General features: G+C 36.3%; 1 long non-coding RNA gene across 1 annotated transcript; it reads right to left on the bottom strand.

The window, feature by feature from the left end:
- On the bottom strand, nt 1-26,665 carry LOC126489233 (uncharacterized). The gene is made up of 3 exons (XR_007588892.1): nt 26,433-26,665; nt 10,611-10,840; nt 1-20 (listed from the first exon to the last, which is right to left on the bottom strand). It is a non-coding gene; the product is annotated as an uncharacterized lncRNA (long non-coding RNA).
- Nucleotides 26,666-27,542: the final 877 nt, after the last annotated feature.

The following is a 27,542-nucleotide window of genomic DNA, read 5'->3' as shown; positions in this document are numbered from 1 at the left end:
AAATGAGGAGCTGAAGAAGACTGCAAAAGAATATAGGAGATTAGGAATAAAACATCAACCTGGAAAGAGAGTTTGGGGGTAAAAACTAGGATATGTACAGCTAGAAATTTGATTCCAACTTCTAATGCAAAAACCTTGATTAAAATGAGAAAAATTTCATGTTCATCTATTTGGAATGTTACTCTAGAAAAAGTGTGAAGTAAAGTTAGACAATGAAATAAACACCAAATCCAATAATAAAGGCATAGTAGATTTTGAGGGAAAGCAAAGAGCAATAGACCACAGTATTGACAGCATTCAGCAAAACAGTACAAAAGAGTTTCATTGGCAGTGGTCAGTAGGTTTGGGTCCTTAGTGGTCAAAGAGATAATTGTATTTGAGTCAAAGCATATGACTAATTAGAATAATAATTAGCAACAATGTATTATGACCATGTACTGAATTACTGTATTAAAATTTTCTAGAGTCACAAAACGTATGGAATAAATCTATCATCTATCTATCTATCTATCTATCTATCCATCCATCATCTATCTATCTATCTATCTATCTATCTATCTATCTATCCATCTATCCATCTATCTATCTGTGTGTACACACATGCATGTGTGTATGTATACACATACATTTATATATATATATGTATATATATATTAATTTATTGGAATGGATTACAGGGTACAGTACAACAATGGTTAGTTGTGAATGGAAAGTCCAAGAATCTAGTAGCTCCTCTGTCCCATGAACCTGGGTGTCCTTGCTAATCTTCTGGATATGCTGACAAGGTGAGGGAAAGCTCATTAAGAGCCCTTTTTTCTTCCACTGTCGTTATAAAGGCTTTCAGAAAAAAGTGTGGCCTATATTGAAAGTGTTTCTTCCAGCCTCAAGGTCTGGATTAAATATTTGTGCCATCCAGCTTTAAGATTCAGATCAAAGTGATATTTTTTTCTTGCCTCAAGATCCAGATCACAAGTGTGGAAGTGATTTGAGGTATTATAATTCATAAAATGAATAGTAATCTCAAATGCATAACATCTTCTTATAAAACACCTGACCCATAGTCGCCCAAATGGTCAGGGTAATTAGTGCCCAGAATAGTCTAAGAAACTCACAGTCAGGTAGATGTGAAAAACATAAGGTGATATATATATATATATATATGTGTATATATATATATATATCCTGGGAGGGTCCCTGAAATAGGACCAGGACATTAAAGAAAAATGGAAGAAAGTTGAGTGAAATGTGGACTGTGCTTGGTCCATCTGCGATGCTTCATTAATTTTGACAAATGTATCATGCTAATGCAAGGCGTCAATAATAAGGAAAACTCACCGAGGGGTACATGAGAATTCTCCACACTATTTCAAGCTAATTCTGTGTATATGGTAGAGTTACAATAATAAAATTTTATGCAAGAATCCAAAGGACAGCTGTGTAAAGCAATGTTAGCTTATTAAGTATAACAAACATATTATACTAATATAAAATCTCATCAGTAAATAAAACTAGGTACAAAATATATAGGTGCTTGACTACTTTTGCAGTTTTTCTTTAAATCTAAAAAGGAAAAAAAATCAAAAAACCTAAATTTCAAGCTTATTTTTAACTTATGAATGTACAAATATGTACTTGAAATGGTTCTCTTTTTGTCCTCAACAGTTTTATCACTTCATCATGGAAATTCCTGACATCCTGTGTGCATTATACCTCTCTGTTTTTAGGACTTGTGAGAAAAGGTAAAACAAAATTCAATGACTCAGAAGTACTTTTATTGCACGTTGTATAAGTCTATAAAATGCTACAGTTCATTCTGGTAGATCACCACAACCAATTTGTTGTGAAACACAAGTCATAAGAAAAACAGTATTCCACATAAATGTAGGAGGATCATTTTCTCTTTTAGGATTTCTGAGTTCAACAAGAGTGTGCTGAATATCCTAGCATTAATATGAGTGAGCAAGAATTTCAGTTTAGGATGCCCTAAATTGCAGCAATAACAAATAATTCACTTATCTTTTATTCTCTCTTCTTCCACCTGGATGTTTGCTACTATACTTGGTAAATGGTGCAGCTTTTACATGAGAATCCAGAGGTGGGTTTTTCTTATGGTGTGGACATTTAAGCATAGAGCATGAAACATGTTGGACAAGAATTTCATTTTTGTATTTCACAAGTTGCCATCTTGAAATTGCAGTTTCTCAGACTATAGTCTTTGTGAGTTCCATGTCTCTGAGAATTATGTATTTTCTTGTAAAAAAGAGACAGATGGAGAAAATGCAAAAAAATAACAGTAAGGAAAATTTGTTATTCATATAACAATAGATAATATTAATTGGTGATATTTGAAAACAATCACTTTATGAGAAATGTTATTTTCTCTATTTTACTAGGTGCTCCAATAATCTGCATTATCAAATTTCATGGATAAATTTTCTTTTTTCAATTATCAACACTACTTATACAATGGCCTGACAAGTTGAGTTTAGTATGGCCACCCCTAACTTTAATTCCCTTGAACACTAAACTCATTTTTGTCTGATGTATTTTAACAATTAAATAAATAATTCTAAAGGAAATGTACTAACTAGAAAGATGACTGATAGAGATGTAGAGACACTATGTAAAGTTACATATAAATGTATGTTGTAAACTAGTAATTCTACTCAATATAAACATTTGAATATATATGTTTTATATTCTGCCTACTTGGTAGGTTGCCTATGACATACACATCTCCTCTTTTATCACAATTCTATCAAGGACTCTGTGGGTTCAGGGAAGTGTGTGGGATCCAGCATTATCCAACAGGATATTTCCCTGAACTGCAGTAATACCAAAGAATTCACTTCTGACCATAATTATTGATCCCTGGGCAGTCAGCTCTTAAGTTGGACCATTCGTAGTGGTTCTGGAGATTTCTGTAAGAAGCAGTGAGCCTCAGGTCTCGTTTCTTTTCTGACTATGAATAAGGGAGTTTCTCACTATCATTGCTGACATCAATCTTGGGAAAGAGAACACAGACAATAAAGGGAACTGGGTTCTTAGTGACATCATTGAACCCATAAATCAACCCATTCCTGAACAACTGCTACTCTCATTCCTTTAATTATGTGAAACAGTACATTGTTTTCTATTTTTTTTTTTTTACCAGTTTAGGCTAGGGTAATAGTTTCAACAGAGGTAAACTAAACAATGTAACACTCTTGAGCCAATAATTATAAAATAATTTAATATTCATAATTATATTAGTATAACCCAATGGCCAAGAAACCATATTCTGCAGCCAAACTGCCTAGTTTTAAATCTCTGGCTATTATTACTTGGCCATGTAAACAGAGTTAAGTTTGCTTCATCTCTGTGTCTCAGTTTCCCCCTTTGAAAAAGGAGGTAATAAAGAGCACTTTCCAACAGAGACTGTGAGGTGTGAAAGAGGCAAGGAGTGGATAATACAGTGTCCGACAGGAAGTGATCAGTGTTTACATCACTTTGAAATACTGAGCCAATGCTATCTGATAACGACACAGCACGTTTATTGCATGTGACTCTAAACTATGTCTACAAATGATCTGAAGGAGTTACAGAAAATGATTGGCATTAAAGAATAATAAAAGCAATTTACCTCCAACATATAGAAAATGAAGAACATAAGTAAAAAAAATACATCAAGCTTCCTGATGTTTTCCATGTTTTAACTCCTTAGAGTGCACTAATTCAATTAAAATATATGAGATATATTTTAGATAGTTTTATCTTAGGCAACTGTCTATACTGACAACTTTTAGCACCTTGAAGGGATTATACAGTCATTTCCAGGGTATCTTAATTAAAGTTACATTGGTATTCACATTTTCTTGGTGATAGTACAATATAAAATTAAAGTGTACTAAACCCAAATAAATTATATATTTTATCCAGTTGCTTAAATAATTTGCTAGCTTCCTTTTATAAATTACAAATATTAACAGCCAGTAGCAGGCACCAAACATGTGAGAAAAATGAGCAGAAAAAAATAAAACATACAATTCTGAGCACTGAACTATTTCCTAGAAACTGGCAAAAAATGCTTTTATTTTATTTTATTAGGAAGACCCATTCAGTCCTGCTTAACACCCACCAGGAGCATAGTTTAAGAATAATGGCAGGGACCAAACTATGTGCTTAATACAGTTCTTTGCACACAGAGGGCACATAATAAATGTATTTGATTGGATGGCCAAAAGAATCTAGTTTAACATTTATTCTTCATCTAACAACTGCAACTTGCAAAGTACCCACAGAGATGATGTACTTTCAAATATTACACATGGCCCACTGAGTACAATTGTAGTGGTGCCCTTTCATAATATCCTCCATTATAATCTTCTATCAAAGCTGAATGAAATATTAAAGTGAAGTGTGCATGCGGTGATTAGTGATCTAGCCTTTCATTTCCTGAAGATTTGGGAGTGATTTGACTACTTGTATCAATCCGTCAGTGGGGGAGGGGCCCAGCTCTTGCAGACTGAAAGAAATCAGGGTACAATATCCTCAAGCGTTTCCTGCATGTCCTCTGAATAGGAACAAATCCAGATCATTGTATTTACAGAGGATAATGTTTTCATGATGTTGCTACATTTAGCTCCCTTGCATTCTGTGCTTAGTATAATAATAAACAGAAAGCTGTGAGCCATGAGTGAAACGTCTTCCATCTGTTTGCTTCTGACAGATGACGCTCAGGCTCATGATAATTGGGGAAGTCACTGCCACAGAAAGGAGAGAAGTTCCCAATAAAGTGTGCAGATAATTACAAACTACAATTTTAAATTACAGCCAACACTTTTGCATTTGCTTGCTTTCGTTTGTTTGGACCATCAGAGGAAACTGAAAAGAGGTCTGTCCTCCTGATGGGAAAATAATTGTTAGTTTATCAAAATCAATAAAGCTCATAATAAAATTTAATTTTTAAATTCCAAACAAAGTTGTTTAACCAAAGGGGGGAAAAAAAACAACTCCCTGCTGGCAACTTAGAAAAATACTTTAGTGCCAGAGAGAAGGCTGCAGATGGTAAGATGTAAAACATGAGATTTAGTTTAGAATGCTTAGTTTCATAAAGAAACTGCAAACTATAAATAGCGACAACAACAGAAAGCACAGAAAGGTACTCATTATGGAAGAGAATTTAAGAGGAATTTAGCATTAAATATCAACAAATACTAAGACACTTATCTAATTCCTTATGAGTCTCCAATAAGCAAAAAAGTCATGAAACAATACAAATTTTATACTTCAAAAATAAAGCTTCTTGAAGTTTATGAGGCACATCTGTTTTTGCTTTGGGCTACCTTTGTATTGTTTTATTTTAACTAGTTTTGCTACAAAATTCAGACCTACCTTGAACTGGAGCCCTTTTGTTCTTTTAAGTGCTGGCCTAACAGGTATGCATTGCCACACTCAATGAAGAGGCTCCAAAGTCTAGTTAGAATTATATTTCCTTGGATACTGTAGCAAAGGAACATGGAACCCTTTAGCTATTAGCTGACAACTATCTATGTTAACTTAAAACTATTGGCTGTGACAGTATTGTGCAAAGGGAATTTTGTGAGTATGTGGGTCAGTTATTCACTCTCTAACATGAGACATTATGCAATGCACATGTCACCTACCACAAAGTTATACAGGGATCAGAGGCATTTATAAGGATCATCTCAGTAACTGATGATAAGAAAAGCATTTATAACAAGAATTTTCAGCCCTGCAAGCATATTAGAATTGCTGGGGGGCATTTTGAAAACTATCAAAGACTAGACTCTAAGCAAAATTAGTTGTCTCCTCTAAGACTCTAAATGTTTACATCATGTCTCCATCTTCTCCAACATCTAAAGCCCTAATACTCTTGGCTTTCTGGTACTTGTGGTCCGTCATCTTCCTTGTGATATCTGCTAAGCTCTTACAGTACAATGTTGTGAGTTAGAACTCGGAGTTTCTTTCTCAGGTACTTCACTTGTTCCCATTGCTAGATACAGATGAAAAGGGTTAACGTAGCTCACACTGCTCAGATGCAGAACTCCTGTGTAGGACCCGACCCTCCCCAAAGCTTTCCCAGGACACTGGTTCTGCCCGGCACATCCATCTCTAGCCAGTTCCTGCTTTCACCACACTGGTCTTCTCTCTTCTCCCCGGAGGACGTGCATGGTAAGCGATTTCATTATACAGTCATCTCAAGCATAATCCCTGGTTAAACACAGATGTTCTCTTACTCTGAACCTTCACTCATAAAGTCAAACGTAGCAAAAAGTAAAATAGGTAGATATTGTACAAATGTATTCTTTTCTCTAAGATAAAACTTTTCATCCTTCAAGGAAGCTCATAAGTCATAGGTTTTCTTTAAGGGAGATAAAACCTTCCATCCTCCCGGGAAGCTCAATAAGCTTAGGAAAGAAACATCTCAAAGGCTTCAGGAATCTTATGTAAGGAGTCAGTCAGTAGGCTTTTGCCTCTCCAAGCATACAGAAGCAGCAAGGTCTTCTGGAAGACCGATTAAGACAAACAGAGTGGCTTAGAAGGAACAAACCAGACCAGCTGAGATAAGCAGAGCTACCTGGAAATGGCTCAGGTTACCTAGGCTGCCTTAAAAAGATAGTCTATAGCATGTTGTGCCTCCTGCAAGTTGCATAGTGTTTTCTGAGTTTCCAGCTTTGGTGCAACAGGCTTTTGGTGACAAGTCTTTGGGTTCTTTCTGCTTCTGTAAAGGACTCTTTACCTATATGTTGCAAGAAGGCTGCTAGTTAGCTCCCAGCCCATTAGCCCCAAAATAACCACACACATACTGTATTAATTAAATTACTGCTTGGACAATTAGCTCTAGCTTCTTATTGGCTAACTCTTACATCTGAATTTAACCCATTTCTATTCATCTGTGTATCACCACAAGGCTGTGGCTTACCTAGAAAAGTTCCAGTGTTTATGTCTGTCAGGCTAGAAAAGTTCCAGTGTTTATGTCTGGCAGGCTACATGGTTTCTCTCCACCTCCACCATTCTTTCTCCCAGCATTCAGTTTAGATTTCCCTGCCTAGCTCTTTTCTACCCTATCAGGCCAAGCCAGTTTCTTTATTCACCAATGGTATTTACAGCACACTTATATTCCTGTAAGAAAACCCAATAAATCTGTTGGCTCATCCAGTTGGATCTTGGTGCTACACTTAATTTGGTATGTCATTGTTATGCTCGAATCATGGAGTCTCCCCAAAACTAAGTAGGAGACTAAGTCCTGTATGTAAAAGCAAAGAGCCTTTATTCTTACACAAGATAAATTCTTACACAGACTCGGCCTCTCTGAGTGTCCAGTGTATTGGAGAGATTAGAGAGCCCTAGCTCAGTTAAGGGTGGGGTATTATAGTAACAAAGGTAGGGGTGAGGGATTTCTAAGGTTCAGGAACTCTGATTGACTGACATTTGTCTAGGAATGTCCTCATGAAAAGCAATGGGTGTGTGCTGGCAGATGATTTTATCTGGTTGAATAAAATGGTTGAATGCTAGGAATTTCCTTTGGATGGTCTGTTCCTGGGTGGTGCTTGGGTAGTCTCAGTTTGTCGTTTTTCTTGGAACCAGTCATTGACTTAGCAAGAACTACTGAGACTCAGGCGTCTATAGACTTTGTCATGGCTGGGTCCTACAGTCATCTCTTTTCTGTCTAGGATTATTGGAGGATGAGGTTTGCTCACATCTCCCCCAAGAATGGTGTTACCCAACAGTAGGTGTTCTAAGTGTACTTTGAGATCACGAACATTAAGTAGCTCCTTTTATGCAACTCTCAGTCAGAACATATTTTCCTAATCCACACATCATCTTGTCCTAATAAATGTCTACTTAATGCTTCCCTCTCCTTCATCAATTCTTTAACACCCCCTCTTCCAGTTCAGCTTCTTAACAGCCTATGTAGGCATTGACAGCAGAAAGGAAGCAACTAAGTTCCCATCATCAACTGCATCAATCAAGTTCTGCCTGTGCTCATTACTCTAAAGAACCTCAAGCCAAAGTCAATCCCATGATTTATGTGCCCAGGGGCATCTTCACTGGCCTATGTATGGGCATGTCCTGATAATAGTATCTCACCTATGAGTATCTGCTCACTGATTAATATTTTACAGCAAAATGTAAATATGTCAAAATATATTTAATATGGATTAGATTCTAGTTTATATTACATAATAATTATATCATTATTAAGTTTCCTAGCTTGGGTCATTATATTGTGGCTATACATAAGAATGACCTTATTCTATGAAAATATGCAATGAATAATTAAGAAATGGGACATACTAGGTCCAATTAATATTTTATCAGTTCAGGAAGAAAGAAAGGGAAAGTAAGTAAGGGGAGAGTGATAATGAGTGTCAATACAATATAAGAGCTAAGAATTAGTAGGCTAAGTAAAAGCTGTTGTATTTCTGGTTTCTCCAGAATTGCAGAATCAAGAGTATGTAGAGTTACAAATTAAAAAGGGATAGCCCTACCATTATCTCAGGTATAAAGATTTTAGTTGGTAGTAGAGATGCCTCCTAATTTTTTTAAAAAAAAATTGGATTAATGACCTAAAATCTTAAGTTATTCAATAATATATCATTCCATTATTTGATATGTACAAGGTATTAATCAATAAATTCACTTCAGAAGAAATACTAATTTCTAGGCTGAGAAGAATTAGAATCGTATACATTTGTAAAGATAACAATGTTGAGTAACACCTATTGATCAAGATAGCTTTAAAAGCCTTGTTATGCCTGAAATTTTATTTCATTTAAGCTGGTTTTATGCAAATGACTTACCAGTAGTGTATTTCACACAGTTTTGGACAGTGGATATCAGATGGGATAACTCCATCACAATCCTTCAGAGTCCTGAGCTCTAAGTAACCACACACCAGGAACCCATGTTCTTTGATATCCTAGCAGTGGGACAGAGACCAGCTCTGATAAAGATTTATACAGAAAATTTACTCTAATTACTAATCCAACTGAAAAAGTCACCTTGCCAATTTTCTTGGTCAAAGTTAGAGTTGATGGAAATTTCTTTGCAGGATTTTTTTTTAATTATCAACTGATAATTACCACTGTCACGGAGAAATGCATGAATGGAAAGCTTTATTGAAAAGATCTGAAATTTTATTCAAAGCAAACATGCTATTTTTCAAATAATAAAAACTGGAGACAAATGAATAAAGGAGCCTACACTGTGAGCTCACAGGCAGAGGAGGACAGAACACAGGCAACATCTCTTTTAGCACCTGGCCAAGTATTTCTACCCTTTAAGATAACCTGTGACTTAACAAGAAAACAAACAAACAAAAAATAGGGTTTCATAATTTTTTTTTGTAGAGTGTGAAAGGGAGGAGAAAAAAGGATGAGAGAAGGGAGAAGGGAAGCTAGACAAGGAGATAGACAGGGGAGAGGGGAAATGAAAATAATAAAAATATTTACCTGACTGTTGTTTATATATTTATTTTAAATCATGAGCATATGTACGTGGGGGGAGCCATTATGCACATGTGAGTGCAGGTACTCATAGAGGCCAGAAGAGGGCACCAGATTCCCCAAAACAGTGATTACAAGCAGTTGTGAACTACAAGATGTTGGAGACTGAAGCCCTGACCTTTTCAATAGCAGTATGTTCTCTTAAATGCTAAAACGTCTCTCCAGTCCCTAACTTTTTTATGTATTGAGCTATGCACTGATTAAAGAAGTTAAGATTAGTAAGACTCGATCATTTTAAAAATAACAGAAGTAATAAAACCTGTTACTAACCAACTCAATTGTCTTGACCTCTGGAGGTTCCTCAGTTATTCTACAACACTGATGGACATGGTAGATAATGGCAGCTGTATTTGAATAACACTTCAGAGCTAATTTAATAGCCCTCTTCAAAACAGAGGAAAGAGTTAAAATGGATATCTCAAAGTTCCCTCTCAATCAGATTTTTAAAAGACAAATTTTTAGAAAGCTGTTAGGACTGCATTAAATGCTCCTCTTTCAAACATCTTTCTTGCTGGCAAGTTGCTGTTAAAAATTAAAGGGTAAAAAAAAAAAAGAGGTCATCTTTTTGTGCCATACATGTCTAATGGACCTGAAGCCAAAATAAGTCAGACTAAATTATAAAAGTCAGTGACCTCCGTGGAAGTATTATACAGCATTCCAAAGCACTATAAGGACTTTCCTGTGATCTTTTTAGCCTTGCAACCAGAAATTCAAAAACTTATTTAATTTTAGAATGCATATATCACCTTTTAAATTTTCTCTCTAAAACGATAAATCATTTTAAATAATAGGGCACCTTTAGCTTGTATTTCTTTAAGTTCCTCGCTGTCGATTCTTTATTCCTTTCTATAAAACCTGGCATGGGTGCAATTAACTGCTGGTATCTGGCGTTTGTTGCTATAACGGACAAAACACTGACCTTCATGTTAGGGGCAATGCTTCAACTCCATCTTACTTCAAGGGTGAAACAACTAATTCCGAAAGTTTTTGTTCACACCCTAGTAAGACACTGAATTCAGGTGGAGAGGTTGAAAAGAGATAAATCTTCAGATCCCTGTGCTTAGGACTCTTTTGGATAAGCACATCCCATCAACACACCTTTGAGCAGCTCGCAGGCAGGTGCACTTGTTTGCCATACAATGCTTTCCATAGCCACGCAGGTGTCTAATTGAGCAGCGCGTTAAGGATAATGTGGGTCCGTTGCCACCTGTAAATCATTTGGCATTCTTAAACAGCCCGTAGAGGATCCCATGGACCTCCTCTATACAAGCTCACTGAGGATGTCCTTATTGCCATCTTTGTGGAGATTATTGCAGCATCTGCTAAGTCTAAAAGAAAAAAAAAAGTAGACAATGGTAGCTTGATTTCATAACTATGGCTTGTTAAGCGGAAGATAAAATTTTGATGTTATCTGTTAATTCGTGCTGAAGTCTGATTGGTGTGGAAGAGATCAACAGTCACAAAAATGAAGCGCCACAATGAAGTTAATAAGTACCACCCGGAGACTAAAAATATCCCTCGGCGAGTTCAGGGAGCAGGCTGGATGTGCGAGCACTGAGCCCGTGCGTTTGGACCTTGCTTACAGGTGCTCTCCAAATGGTCATGTGACTTCTGTTTGAGCTTTAACAAAATTCAGTGTGACTTTTTCAGATGCTATTCTGATCCAAACTGCGCTTTCCATACAAAATTTTACCCACCCGGCCCATATTCACCACAGCTATTTCATGTTTCCTTTGATTACGTTTACCATGGTAATGTGGCCTTAAAGACACCACGTGGATTTCCTGTGTTTCCTAGCACAATTTTAAAATCATGAATGTCAATTGTGTCCTGCATACCACATTGCTAGGGCTGAGAAATGAAGTGAAGTACTTAGTCAGTGTATTTTACAGTGGACCGACTCTCAGAATCATGCCCCTAAGGGCCTGGCACCCGCGTACCTCTGAGAGTGTCTCCATGCTTCGTAAAAACCTGGAATTTGGTACAGAATTTAGCTAGTTCCATGTGTTCATAAAATGGTAGTTATGGGTGCCAAAATAAGCTACTTTCTGGCGTAAATTGCTTCTAATTATTATCTTCCCAAGTACAACTATAAGACTAAAGCATCACAAATACATATTATTTGAGAACACTGACAAAAATCCACGTTAATAAGAATTTGAGAGGCTTATCTACTAAGAAAATACGCATTCCATGGAGGAATTTCCTAACATTTGCCATTACCATTGTTCTCAGAACATTTGCCAATAGTTCTATTATTAATATGCAAAAATAATAAAAAAAAGACTTTCACTATGTAAGTCTTTAATATGTTAAATATGAATTCTAAAAGGAAGACACAACTCTGAGAGATCGCTGTGCCCATTTAACAGCAGATCAGTCTGAGCACAGGAAATTTCTAGAGTGAAATAAAGAGGTAAACAGGGAGTTTATATACATGTATGGCTATGAATATATAGACAGAGACTTGTGGAAAGAAGATCTTGTTTATGTATAAGTAAAGGCCCAAAGAAGATGAAGCCAAAAAGAATGAGAAGAAAAATTTCAAAATTGTTTAATACAAATTTTCTAAACAGATACAAGAAATGTATAGTACCTTAAGAGTGGTGAAAGGCATTTGAAAAAATCTAACACCTCATCATGATAAAAGTCTGGGCGAGATTGGAAATATGTATATATATATATTAAAGGCAATTGACAGCAAGTCTATAGCTAGCATCAAATGGAATGGGGAGAAACTCAAAGTATTTTCAATAAAATCAGAAACAAGACAAGGTTGTCCACTCTCTCCATATCTACTCAATACTGTACTCGAAGTTCCAGCCACAGGAATAAGACAACTAAAGGAAATCAAGGGGACACAAATTGAAAGGGAAGAAATCCAAGTATTGTTATTTGCAGATGATCTGATAGCATACATACGTGACTCTAAAAATTTCACCAGGGAACTCCTACTGCTGATAAACAACTTTAGAAATATGGCTGGGTACAAGATTAACTCAGAAGAAATGAGGGAAACGGCTTTGACAATAGCCACAAACAATATAAAATAACTTGGGTTAACACTAACAAAACAAGTTAAAGACTTATGTGATAAGAAATTCAAATATTTGAGGAAAGAAATTGAAGTTGGAAAGATTATTTTATTCTCATCATTGGGCAGGATTAACATAGGAAAAATAGCCATTCTAGATTCAATGCAATCTTCATGAAAAAGTTCAACACAATTTTTACAGATCTTGAAAGTACAACTCTCAACTTTATATGGAAAAACAGCAACAACAGAAAAGAACCCAGAATAGCTAAAACAATATTGAATAATATGAGATGTGTGTCCCACCATTCCTGAATTCAAGTTGTACTACAGAGCAATAGTAAGAAAATCCACATGATATTCAGATAAAAACAGACACATTGATCAATAGAATCAAATTGAAGATCCAGGCATAAATCCACATACCTTTGGAACCTGATTTTTTTATATAGAAGGCAGAAATAAATACACATTGGAAAAAATGATAGCATATTCAGCAAATGGTGTTAGTCAAACTGGTATCTACTGGTAGAATGTAAATAGATTCATACTTATCACCCTGAACCAAACTCAAGTCCATCCGGGTGTTGGTGGCTCATGACTTCAATCCCAGTACTCAGAAGGGAAAGGTAGGTGGATATCTGTGAGTTCAGGGCCAGCCTGGTCTACAAAGTGAGTTCCAGGATAGCAAGACTGTTTCACAGAGAAAACATTTCTTGAAAAAAAAAAAAACCCTCAAATCCAACTGGATCAAGGACCTTAACATAAAACTAGAAACATTGAACCTGATAGTAAAGAAAGTAACCTTGAATCCATTGGCACAAGAGACAAGAGCACCAATAGTGCAGACACTAAGATCAATGATTAATAATTAGGACTTCATGAAACTTAAAAGATTCTGAAAAGCAAAGAATACCATTAATCAGACAAAGTAGTGAGTGGCCTATAGAATAGGAAAACATTTTTTTTAACCAACTCCACATGCAGGTGAGTACTAATATCCAGAATATATAAAAAAAAAACCTACTTTGAGATACAATCTTACACCTGTCAGAATGGCTAAGATCAGTAACAGAAGTGACAACTAACTCATGATGGTGAGGATATGGATCAAGGGTAATAGGCCTACATTGCTCGTGGGAGTTCAAACTCGTATATCCACTAAGGAAATTAATATGGTGGTTGTCTAGAATGCAAGGAATCAATCTACCTTAAAACCCAGCTATACCACTCTTGGGCATACACCTTAAAGATATTCCATGTAAACACAAGGATACTTGTTCATTCATGTTCACTTTGACATTATCATAATAGCCAGAAACTGGAAACAGCCCAGATACTCTCAACAGAAGAATGGATGAAGAAAATGTGGTACATGGAATATTACTCCATTGTTAAAAAAAAATGATTCACGCAACTGAATGGAACTAAAAAAAAATCATCCTGAGTGTGATAACCCAGACCCTAAAAGATAAATATAGTATGTATTCATTTATAAGGGGATATTGCCCATTAAGTAAATGATAACCAAGCTACAATACATAGACCCATAGGGATTAAGGAAACTGTAGGGTGTAGTGGAGACAAAAGCCTTTCCTTGCCAGAGGGAAATAGAATAGATTTTATGGGTGGACTGAGTCAGGAGGGGATAAAAGTAGGAGGATCAGTTAGGTGATAGATGGGGCATAGTAAGAGAGTGTGGGGAGGGATAGCTAGAATTGAGAGGGGGGGCATTTAGGAAGTGGTATGAAAACTTAGTGCAGTGGAAAGTCCCTTAAATCTAGGAAAGTAATCCTAATGAGGACGCCTAGCGACTGGATCCACTTTAATGAGAGACTTTGTTTCAAAAAATAAAGTGAGGTGTAATTGAGAAATACATGTGCCCTCAATTTGTAAGCTCCATACAAATATGCATATTAATACACCTATGCCAAATGAACATATGCATATATGAAGATAATACAGGAAGATAATATTGTTTGAGTGGAACCTCCATCTTGACCCCACCTCCCCCCCCTTCTCTCTGCAGACTCTACCTTTAGAAAGGATGCCAAGTGACAGTTTCTCCCTCTGAGATACTCAGGACCATGCCAACAGGGTATTTAAGACCTGGTCCCTAGATCTGCCATGTTATTCTCTCCTGTTTCCCCCAAGAGTCACCATGAAGGGTTTTTATTTTTTTGCTCTGTTTATTAAACCTGGTTTTATTTATTTGACCTGATATGACTTACTTGCATTTGCAGAAGTATTCACAACCAAAGAATTTCAAAATACTTATCAACTATGACAGCAAGACAATAGCCACAAAGGAAAAGTGAGTTTGAACTTATTAGGAATCATCAATTATATCACATTACAGAAATGGAAAATTAAAATTTAAAATAAGAAAAAAAACACTACACAATTCTCACTGCTGACAGAGAACAAGTACATAGAATACACATTATACTAATGTGCACATATGCCCTAAGTATGTAGATTTTTAAACCAAAATGAATTGCAGAAATGAAAACAAAAAGATGATGATAAAATTTAAAATGTGGAAAATTCACAAATAGTTTATTCCACAGAAGATATTCAAAGAGTAAATAACTATAACTGAATGTTTGACATATCATGCATCTACTTAGTAATTGGTAATACAAGTTCAAACCAAAATTGTATAACAGTACACTGTGAAGGCTTGAATGATAATAGCCCCCATGGACTCATATTTGATTGCTTGGTCTACAATTAGTTGAACTGTTAAGGTAGGATTAGGTGTGACCGTGTTAGAGAAAGTGTGTCACGGGTTATGGGCTTTGAGAAGTCAAAAACCCACTCCAGTTGTCTTGCTAGTTGTCTCTTGCTTGTGGGTTAGGATATAAGCTCTCAGCCTCTGCTCCAGCACCACACCTGCCTGACAACCATGAGTCCCAAATTAAATGCTTTCTTTTATAGGTTGCCTTGGTTATAATGTCTATTCACAGCAACTGAATAGCAACTAAAACATATGTATGCTTTAAAAATCTAAGGTTAAAAAAATAACACTGCAAAGTGCTTGTTAAAAAATATATACAAGCAAGTCTACATGTAGAGGAATTAAAATAGATCCATATCTATCACGATGCACAAAATTCAAGTCCAAATGGATCAAAGACCTCAACATAAAGCCAACCACACTGATCCACACAGAAGATAAAGTGGAATGTACACTTGAATGCATTGGGACAGGAGACAACTTCCTAAATATAACCCCAGTAGCACAGACACTGAGAGAAACAATTAAAATATGGGACCTCCTGAAACTGAAAAGCTTCTGTAAAGCAAATGACACAGTCAACAGGACAAAATGAGAGCCTACAGAATGGGAAAAAGTCTTCACCAACCCTACATCAGACAGAGGGCTGATCTACAAAATATACAATGTACTCAAGAAATTGGTCATCCAGAGAATAAATAATCTAGCAAAAGCATAGGGTACAAACCTACATAGAGAACTCTCAACAGTGGAATCTAAAATGGCTGAAAGGCACTTAAGCAAATGTTCAACATCCTTAGCCATCAGAGAAATAGAAATCAAAACAACTCTGAGAATTTATCTTAAACCAGTAAGAATGGCCAAGATTGAAAATACTGATGACAGCTTATACTGGAGAGTATGTGGGGTAAAGGGAACATTTCTGCATTGCTGGTGGGAATGCAAACTAATACAGCTCCTTTGGATAGCAGTATGGTGATTTCTCATAAAATTAGGAAATAACATTCCCGAGGACCCAGCAATACCACTTTGGGGTATATTCAAAAGATTCCTAATTGTACCACAAGGACATGTGCTTAACTAAGTTCATAGCAGCTTTTTTTTTTTGTCATATCCAGAACGTGAAAACAAACCTAAATGCCCCTCAACTGAAGAATGGATAAGGAAAATTTGGTATATTTACACAATGGAGTACTACACAATAGAAAAAAATGACATCTTGAAATTTGCAGGCATCATATTGAGTGAGGTAACCCAGACACAGAAAGACAAATATCACATTTAATGACTCATAAGTGGCTTTTAGACATAAATCAAAGAAAACCAGGCTACAATTCAGAATCCCAGAGAACCTAGACAACAATGAGAATCCTAAGAGAGACATACATGGATCTAATCTACATGGAAAGCAGAAAAAGACAAGATCTCCTGAGTAAACTGGGAGCACAGGGACCATAGGGGTGGGATTAAGTGAAGGGGAGAGTGAGAGAGGGGAGCACAAAATATGTATAGCTCAATAATATCAGTAAGAAATATATGCAAACAAAAGCCCCCACTCTTCTGAGAGAACTCCTGGGAATGTTATTCAAGGTAAGCATGTGCACACGTTTCCAACAAGTGTGTTCTTCCAAAAACTCCTCTACATCTGTATTTTCTCTAAAAGTCATATGTAATGAAGTCCAAGTCACATTATTCATCAAGAATAGTCTGATATCGGCTGAGGCTCAGGAGGGAGCAACACCCCCCCCGCCCCCGCCCCAACATTCGGCAGGGAGCCTGTGTGGGTCTGAGGCTGTGTAAATGGAGTGGGTAAGGGTCAGGGCCAGAGGAGACCCTAGTGCTCCTCAGGTGCCTTCATTTGAAAAATTTAGTAAAATCAGAGTTTGTAAAAAAAAAAAAAAAAAAAAAAAGAATAGTCTGATAAATTACAATTCTTAGAAGACTATAATGAAAAACTATACAGCAATAAAATTGATCAAGTTTCTATGACACAATAAAATTTTTAAATCTCACAATATTGTCAGTGAAAAGATTTAAGCACACAAGTGTATATTCCTGTATAAAGTTCAAAGAATGGACATGGTAGTATTTTTGATAGAATTAGCAAGATAATATATATTTGAAGAAGACTGAGGAAATAGAAAATTAATTGTTAACACCAGTGGTGAGACTGGTTGTCATTTAGTTTATATCCAGCTTGAAATGTCAGAATGAAGTATAAGATGTGTCCCCTCAGCAAGACTTCATTTTCTCTTAACATTTGTGTGGTTGGAGATATTCAATTTCTTAAATCATATACACACATACTTATAAATATATTAGCAAATATATAGGGTCACACACATATATAAATACATGAAGATCTACATGTCATATATGTACATCATAGATGTACATGCATGTGTACTTGTAAGTGAATTCATATATACATAAAATTGCAAATTGTAGGAAATCCCACAACTAAATGTTGGGGATATTTGATCACATTGTGACCCCCAAGTTTGCATTTGCATTGATTAAATGAAATTAACCTTGGGTCAGGAGGCTGAGTTAGCAACTAGTTGAGAGAAAGTATTCATAGCACATCAGGGGGCATGAGAGAGAGAGGGAGAGAGAGAGAGAGAGAGAGAGAGAGAGAGAGAGAGAGAGAGAGTAAGAAGGGACTTGGAGTGATGCATTTTTTTTTTCTGGTTTGGCAGGAAAGAATCACAGTCTATTGGAGATGTCAGCAAGGAGAGAACATCAGTTGGTTACTACTTAGCCTCTCTGAGTTCACAGGATTTCACCTCAGGATTTGAATCTCGAGTCTAATTTATAAACAGAATGATAGATTTAGTTAATGCCATCTTAACAGCAGCAACAGGGCCCGTATCTGTGAGAACAAAATTCCCACCAGGCTGCAGTATGCATGGCCTAGCAGCTGCTAAAGAAGCAAGCCATTAACTGTGGAGTCACAATTTCTGGCTGAAATAGCATTAGATTAAAACAGAGCCACTGTGCTGAAATTAAAACAACATTTGGTGCCCAATGTGGGTCATGACCACAAGGACTGAGAAGTCACACCAGTCAGCTCTGCCACCGGTGCCACATGGACCTTTTCCTGTGAGACTCGTGGCAAGTCATTGCCACTTACCAGGATTCTGGAAAACATGCTTGTGCTGGAAATTGCAAGAGGGGCTTGAGTTTACCATGGACACTGAACACAAACAGTTATTGTCAGCAGATTTGGTCAGATACTTGGAAATTCCTATAGGGGAGAGTTAGATCATATTAAAATGAAAAATTTTCTTTTAAGAAATTTTTTTTAAGTTTCCCAACTTAACAATAGAAAACATCACAATGCAGGACATTAGGACCCTATATAGTGGTACTACAGATGATTTTAAAATGAAACATTTAAATGAGGGGATAAATGACTTAGCTGGGATTGAGATAATATTGATTGTAATTACTATCAGTTTGGTAATTAATATTTTATTCTTACAAAGTGGTTTGATGACTATGACAAATATGATAATTTGACTGATAATATGTAAGCTTTAGAAAGACTTACTTTTGATAAGATACAAGATTTAGAAGGACCTACTAATAAAAATTAGAAAAATACTCAGACACAGACTGAGGAATTTAGAGCATAACTTACTACACTATTGCAATAGGAAACTGAGGAAAAGTGGCCTAAAATTATTAGAGCACCAACCTTAATCATCCCATTATCATACAAGAGTTATCACCAGATGATAGGCATCCCAATCAGAAGATGATTGAAATACTGTAGAAATGTTAGATTTGAAGCGATTTAAGGAAGCAATAACTTCATATGGTAGGCATTTACCCACAGTGAGACAAATGTTAAAATCATGGGCCACTAGAAACACAATTATTTCACAAGACTGGGAAGATTTAGTTACAAAAGTAACTAAATGAGTTATGATGGAGAACATGGATGAGAGAGGAAGCTAGGGTCCTAGAACAATGGGCTAGTAGTCAAAAAATTTCCTAAGACCAGCTTCTCAGTGAGAATCAGTATATTGATTTGCAAAGACAATCTATATTTGATGATAACACCTTGACTCTATCATATAACAGCTTTGAAAATATGATGCTTAGGAAAGGATTGGGGTATTAGCAAAGAGGGCTGAGTCATTTATTAAAATTAAACAAAGTTCAAAATAAGCCTTCACTAAGTTTTTGCAAAGACTTAAAGCTCAGCTGTAAATAAAATGATATCAGGTCCAGATGTTAGACAAATATTAATTGAATCTTTGGCTTTTAAAAATGCTAAATCAGAATTAAAAAGGATAATTAGGTCTTTAAAGGCAAAATTAGCACCCATAGATAAATGGACACAAAATACAACGTATAATAGATCTCAAACTTATGATACATGAATAGGTGAAGTAATTTATAAACATTTTAAGAAAACTCAAATGGCCAGATGTTTCAATTATGGCAAACTAGCTTACCTGAAGAAGATTTTAGGCAAGGTCTTACTAGAGACAGTGTTTTTCTAGAGTTAGTTAAAACTGTAGGCCCCAACTTTCTGGAGTATGCAGTAGGTATGGTAAAGGCTGCATTGGACCAATAATGCAGATCAACATACTGCGTACGGGATAGGCAAGATAACTTTTTGTCATTTGGAAATTCTTTAGGCACAGGCCCAAATGTCACATTTATTCACTCTTTTCCTGTAAAAAATGGGGGAAACCCCTTTACATAGAAATTAAAAGACTTAATGCCTGTTGTTAAAAACCATCCTGCTCAGGATGACAATAGAGCTTCAGTAGGTAAAACAGTTTTCAGGAGAGACCATAAAAAAAAAAAAAATTGTCAAACTTTGATAAATGATGAATGATCATCTCTAGAACTTCCAGACACAGGATGCAGAATGTCTGTGATATGACAATATACTTTGTCTAAGATCCTGAAGGTATCTAAGAATGCTCATAACTAGTTATGGGCGAAGAAAAAGTTTAGTGACATTGGAAAGGGAAGAAAGTAATGAAAAGGAAATTTTCTTAATTCTAAGGAGAATCAGGAGTCATCAACTGACTTTTAATCTCATTTCCATTCTGTTTTCAAAATCATTCTTTCACTGTTATTAAAAATGCATATGAATGAGTAAGTGACAATATTAAGGAGTTGGCTCTAATGCAAGCTAAGCAGTAATGCCAGAAAAAAGTCATGTCATTATGTAAACTAACATTGAGTAGCATTTGACTGGTGAAGGAGCTGCTGTTGACCCTTTGCTTCCACTTGTTCTGTTGTGCTTTCCCTATGCATTGTCCTCTTCTACTCTTGTCACACACAGCCTAGGTCTGCTGGTCATAGTGAAGATATTTTGTCTCAACCAACAAACTTACTTTCAGTGTTCAAACTTTTAAGATTTGAAACTTTGAGATTCACAATTGCCCTACCTTTTTTCTCATAAATTCTAGGGCCTTTTATTTTGGGTAACAAAGAAAACCATGTTAAATGTACCACTTAAAAGAGATGTTTGATCTTATTAGCCAGTAGGCAAATATGTTTTCTCACTTAAAAGTAAAGTGTGAAAGAAATTTCCCATTGTTTCTCCTTCTTTTTTTGTGTTTCCAACAAAACGTGCTAATAGGAAAGGTATAAATCGGCAGACATTTTTTTAAATATTTATTTATTATGTATACAATGTTCTGTCTGTGTGTATGCCTGCAGGCCAGAAGAGGGCACCAGACCTCATTACAGATGGTTGTGAGCCACCATGTGGTTGCTGGGAATTGAACTCAGGACTTTTGGAAGAGCAGGCAATGCTCTTAACCGCTGAGCCATCTCTCCAGCCTCTTGACAGACATTTTTTCAACTTAAATATGGGAAAGATTCATAGCCTCTGTGAATCTTGTACTGAGTATTGTCACAAATAACTTAATCTCCTTCAAATTATAGGTAACTCATTTTTGTAAGATTTATCACATAAAAAAATAAAACACTTTTAGTAATGTGAATTATTTATTTCTTAAAGTTGTCTAAGGATTCTTGCACTTTCTTTTACAGACATTCTCTGCTTTATCATGAGGGCTTAAAATAATTTATTTAAAAGAAAAAATGTTAAATGATCTCTTACAATGAGCTCTTCCTACTCTAGTAAATAATTGTGATTATTTTTTTGCAGAGAATATTTAAAAGCAAATCGATATAACATGAACAATGAAGAGAGAGAGGAAAGAGATTAGAAATAAGAGAAGGAAAAGCAGAAGTGGGAAGAGTGACAGGAGGCAGGGAGAAACGGATGGAAGGAGGTAGGGGGGAAGGAGGAAGAAAGAAAAAAAGGAGGACAAGTCAACTATATTCAGTGAATATCTATTCTAAACATGGTGTGCTTACGTAGGCCTACACAGCCTATTTCTTTTAAAAAAATCTTTTCTGATTCTGAATGACCAAATTCAGCTCAATAGCTGATATTAAACATATAGTTTTATCCAATTACTTTTTTGTACCATATGTTTTACCATGGTACTTCCAAATGCCTGACTATGCTAAAAAGAAATTTCCAAATAGATAAAAAGTGCCACCACACACTCAACACATTTTATTTATCTTCTCATTGAAAGGTACCACTTATCCTGCCCAATCAATTGTTCATTTTTATGTCCTGATTTACCGAAGTATGTTTAGTTTACAAAAATTATACAGATTTGTAAATGTAGACATTTTTGTTCCCATCACCACCTTCAAATAATAAATTCTCATCATTTTCACAACATTCGGTGTGTCAACCTTCCTCTCCTAACATATCTGTTTGAAACATTTTGGAATATTGTTTCATTATGATTCTGATACTTCCATTATTGTAACTGCATCATGAAAATGCCTTAAATGCTATTCATATTTTAAGATGAAGAACAGCAAATTTAAAGTATGAAAGTGGCTGTCTGTAGGATATAGAAACTAATGCTTTCTTAACCCAGAATTGTTGACAGAGGTTTCCGTCCTGCCCAGTCCTGTAACCATTCAGTCCCAAAGAAACACACAGAGGTCTACATTAATTATAAACTGGTTGGCCTCTTAGCTCAGGCTTCTTATAAACTCTTATTTCTTATATTAGCTCACAATTCATTGACTGAGTTAGCCATGTGACTTGGTACCTTTTATCAGTGAGGCACTCTTATCTTGCTTCTTCTGTTTCTGAGTGATGCTTGCAGGGCTGAGACTTTCCTCTTCCCAGAATTCTCCTGTTCTTGTTGTCCTGCCTATACTTTCTGCCTGGCTACTGGGTAATCAGCATTTTATTAAAACAATACAAGACCATTGTCCCACAGCATAGAATAGTTTAACAACAAAATAATGTTTTATTTGAGAAACTTATGGTTGTATTTTAATATTTAAGTGATGTAAAAGGAGAAAAAAATAAATCAAAGCAAGGGACCCAATAAGATAACAATGAAACTGACCAGGTGATTTGATCTAACTCTGAAAGTAGAAGACATATTCCTTATGAAAACAGACAGTTCACAACATACATGACAGGAAGACACGATTGAAGGTTACTTTTCTAGTGTTCTGTTTTTAGGTTTAGAGTATTTTTCCATCCAGAAGGGTGTCCACTGGTTGGCTGGATTTGCTAGGGCTGAGCATAGGTCCTAGAGGATTTTTGGCACAGTGCTCTACCTCCGAGTTACAGTCCCAGTTCTTGCGGGTTGTTTTTAATGAAGCACCTATTAATTTCAGGTTGCTTTTCTTAGGTCAGACAGAGTTATAGTCTTACCTTTTCATCTGCTTCACCAGATTGAATAATATTTTATTTATGCCTGCATGGGTATCCTGAAGCAAGGAAATCCTGAACTAATAAATGAAAAAGAGGTTTTAGTATCTTGTTACTGAAGGATTTGGAAACTGAGTGATTAGTTTTCCCTAAGGGACAGTGTCCTTTGAGCATAAACGATTAAAGATATCTAAATCTTCTCAAAATTGTTGTTTTTTACAATATTTTTAAATAATAAAACTATGCTGAAAAAGACCTAAAATATAATTTCTTTCCTGAAAAATGGGCAAAAAATTGATAAATATAAGATCCTTTTCAACTTAATTATTCTTCATAGAGTAAATAGCAACTTTATTCTAAATAGAAATACCCAAAAACAAATTGGAATGGCTGAAATATCCAAAGTGCTGGGTTCAGAAACATCTAGTAGCATTAAACACAAAAGTTGTTATTTTTAAATTCACAAATAATTCTGAAATTTAAAAATCAGTACATAAGTAAGTTAAATTCCCAGAAATATTAAGAAAACCCTGATGAAACAAAAATACCAGAACTAACATAAAATGTCACTTTTCAAAGTATTTTCCCCCCTTGGAGATTTCATGATCAAAGTTCAAGTAAGAATTTTTTGGTATGATGAAACTTCAGAGAAGCAAAATGAACTTGGAATTGGTTTCACAAGGGTTAGATATTACATGACAGAAAGGTATACTCAGCATTCATTCAGTAATTCAGCAAATAATTATATCAGGTCTACTGTATACCAATCCTGCCTATTGGCTGGATAGATAGATGATAGGTAGTTGGTAGTCTAGTGTGATTGACAGACGATGATAGATGAGAGAGAGAGAGAGAGAGAGAGAGAGAGAGAGAGAGAGAGAAGTCCAGATGTATCCTGCTAGCATATATTTCATGCTATCCTAAAACCTGAGAGATCAAGGGGAAGTTGTTAGAGAAGACCACAGATATGCTGAGTCATAAAGAAAGAACAGTCCTGGATAGACAGGGCTGAAAGGAGAGTGAAAAGAGAGGGAAAATACCCAAACAAACATGGCATGGGATAAATGAGGAGCATGATTTCCTCCAGTAAATGTGAATATTAATTAGTCAAGCGGAGATAGAGGATGCAAATATTGCATCACAGATGCAGGGGATACATCTGGAGTGTTGGTCACAGGTCAGTCCTCAGAAGCAACATGCTTCAGGCATCTGAAACAGTCATGGGAAAGTTCTGAAAGATTCTTAACAGGGTGAGTGCAGTGTTTGGCTGGATTGTAAAACTTAGGGGCTTTAAAATCACCTAGAATACATGATTCTTGGCATGTCTATGAAGGCGTTTCAAGAGGGGCTTAATTGTGGTATGAAAGACCAGCCTTCCAGTGGGCATCTTCCAGTACATGGTCCAGTTCTGAATGGGTCTGAGGCAAAAGCAATGTGTGTACCTGTCACATTCCCTTCTTCCCAAGTCAGTGTGTGTGGCCTCTGTCTCATCCTCTACTGATAGAAAACTTCATGTTTCCTACATGGACTCAATGCCAACAACTCTGAAAGGATTTTTCATGCATTTAGCTCTGAGTTGGGGCTGCTGAGGCATCTAATTTCATGGACTGAGCAACTCCTTGCTTCTCTGCTTCTCCAGTACACAGATAGCCAATGTTGGACTAACCAACCCCTATTTTGTAAGTCAATCTCATAAATCTCCTTAGGGAATTTTTATGTTCTGTTGGTTCTGTTCCTCTAGAGAACATTCCTTAATACAGGCAGAAATGAGGTTTTCACAGTGGAAATGCAGTCCCGGATGTGAAGATAAATTTGCACCGAGTGGACTGGGAGGGAAAATTTAGTGCCAGCCAGAAATAAGAAAATCCTAACTTAAGGAGAGGGTATATCACTCAGTTGATATAGTGCTTGCTCAGCATGCAAAAACTCCAGGATCTGGCCATGGACACCTTGTAAACTGGATGTACTGTAGCATGGCTGTAATCCAAGCACCCAGGAAAGATTTGATAGCAAGAGGATCCGAAGTTCAAGGTGATTTGGGTGTAGTTTGAAACCAGTCTAAAACAAGTAACTTGTGCCAAAAGCAAAAACTGTCTGGAAAAGTGTCAAAAAACAAAAGCAAAAATAAACAAAATCTTAATGTGGATGATATATATTATATTAATATGGCAGAGACTGGTTTAAATTATAAGTGTATAAGAAGATATAGTGATATCTTCCATATCCATATCCATATATGATATATACCACATTGTGATCAATTGGATATGCCAACTCTAGCATGAACCTGGCATACTGAACACAAAATCATAACTAATGTTATAAATATGAACCCAGTTATTGTGTATGCAGAAGATAAACCGGTTTGCATGTTATTGCTTTTAGGCTGACTGCCTACAACCCAGTGAAACTAGACATACCCGGTAGTCAACTAGGTATGTGTGAGATGTTCCAAAGGGAGGTCCAGATGTAGTCTATAGACATGGAAAATGTCAGTGGAGCTGATAGTACTGGGTAAGATGTCTAAGGAAGGGGAATGATTTCAAAATCCACAGGTGTGTGTGTGTGTGTGTGTGTGTGTGTGTGTGTGTGTGTGTGTTAAAATTTGAAATCTACACCCAGGTTTTCCCCCACTGAGTCTGGAAGTTATTGTCAGCATAATTGGGTTTAATGATGTCTTGCTGGTTAGTGAGGCAAATTTGTGGGTTTGTCTGTGAGGGTGTAACCAGAAGTAAGCCAACGCTGATGATTCTAATCTAAAGAAGGATTTTCGGGTTTGGGCAGGCCACATTGATGTGGTAGAAGCTGTGGACGTCCAGGCCTTGGAGAAAGCAGTTTACAGGGTCTACTCTCTAAAGACCATATCTTGACTTAGTTCTTTACTGTCTTTGCCCTTCTTCCTGACTACCAAATTCTTCTCCCTCAGTACTTTCTAAGTAAAATGCTTTATTTTTCCTCTAATGAAATTGCTTTATCATATTTTTATCATAACCAAAAAAACACAAATTAACAGAAATATTTGTGATACCCTCTCAGTATACTAAAGCCTTGATATGCAACTCTTACCTTAAACAAAAATGATCACATACCTGAATGTCTTGGACTGGAGACTGGCATTCCAATAGAGACACAATAATCTATAAAGACTGTGAGACATTTCTATGGGTGAAAGTAGGGAGTTCATTTAGAATTTAAGAGAAAGGGGGAAGATAGAAATGTTCCTTCTTTGTGAAGTTTGATTGTGAAGAGGAGAGAGATCACTGAGTACATCATCTCAGTGATAAGGTGAAGTTATTACCTACTTATTTCTTTTTATTACAAAATAACTAGACAACGAGGTCAATTGCATTATTGCCCCACAACAGAGGTAAGGAAAGGCATCTCTGAACTCTAGGAAATCTTTTAGGATACCTTTTGGTGTTACCACGTTCGGTATTTAAGGTCAGTAGGAAGCTGCAATACCCTGATTCAGGCAGGATGATGTACAGTCCAGATCCTCTAGGAAGTAAAGTGAGGGTCACGGTTCCTGGGGAAAAAAAAAAAAAAAAAGAGAACCACCTAGGCACTTTGTGATGGTGAAGAAAACACAGAATAATTATTATATAAAAATCAAGTTAAGTCATATGGCTAGTCACAGAAATGAAAAGTTTCCCAGTTTATGGTCAAGGGGACATAAGCCTGATTGTCTTTATAGGTAAGCCTTTATTCAAAGTGTTGTTGACATCATAGACAGAGAGCAGTGTGATAAGGACTTTGGGAAGAGTTCAGGCCCACAGTGAGAATCTCTTCATACAGTCTCTAAGGAAGGGGAGCTCAGGCCCACAGGGAGAATCTCTTCATACAGTCTCTATGAAAAGGGAGCTAGTGGTTTGTACTTACCCTGGATAGTCTATAGTACTCAGCTTGTGTCCTGGCATTCAGGCTGCCTCTGATTGCTGCCGATAGGGGGAGGAGAACTCTGCTGGCTTGGGAGCTGTATGTGATATCAGATGCTAGTGTAGGAAGAGCAAGCATCTTGGAAACAAGTTAGTGAGTGAGCATTACAGAGGAGTGTGGCCATGGCTCACAGAAACCAGGTCTAGAAATGGCACAATTATTTGTGTCCTATTTTGTTAAAGACCTTAATGCACATATATGTATATGGTAAGCAGAAATTTGTATATTCTCTCCTTATTAATTTATAAGTCATGCAATTTCAGCAAAAACATTTTTCACCAGATAAGTATACAATTCTATGCTTTCATATTTAAGTTATAGGATACTAAAAAAACTAAGCATTCCTTGGGGTATTTTGCTGCCTAACTTGTATAAGAATTGTGTAGGATTTTTTTTTGTTGTTGTTCTTTGATTGTTTTCTACATGGGATAGTTATGTTAGACAAGATTGTGGCTTTGCTATTGTCTTCATTTAGAGATTAGGCATTACAGAAGGAAATGTGTTTGGGTGTCAAGTTGACAAGGGATGGACTTGTGACAGCTAATATTAATTGTCAATTTAACAGGCTCTAGAGTTATCCATACA

This window comes from Alexandromys fortis, unplaced genomic scaffold (assembly GCF_014885135.2).
Source record: "Alexandromys fortis isolate MF-2015 unplaced genomic scaffold, M_Fortis_MF-2015_v1.1 scaffold_8_9099976_23576923, whole genome shotgun sequence".
Lineage (NCBI taxonomy): Eukaryota > Metazoa > Chordata > Mammalia > Rodentia > Cricetidae > Alexandromys > Alexandromys fortis.
This window is presented reverse-complemented; position numbering and strand designations above follow the sequence as displayed.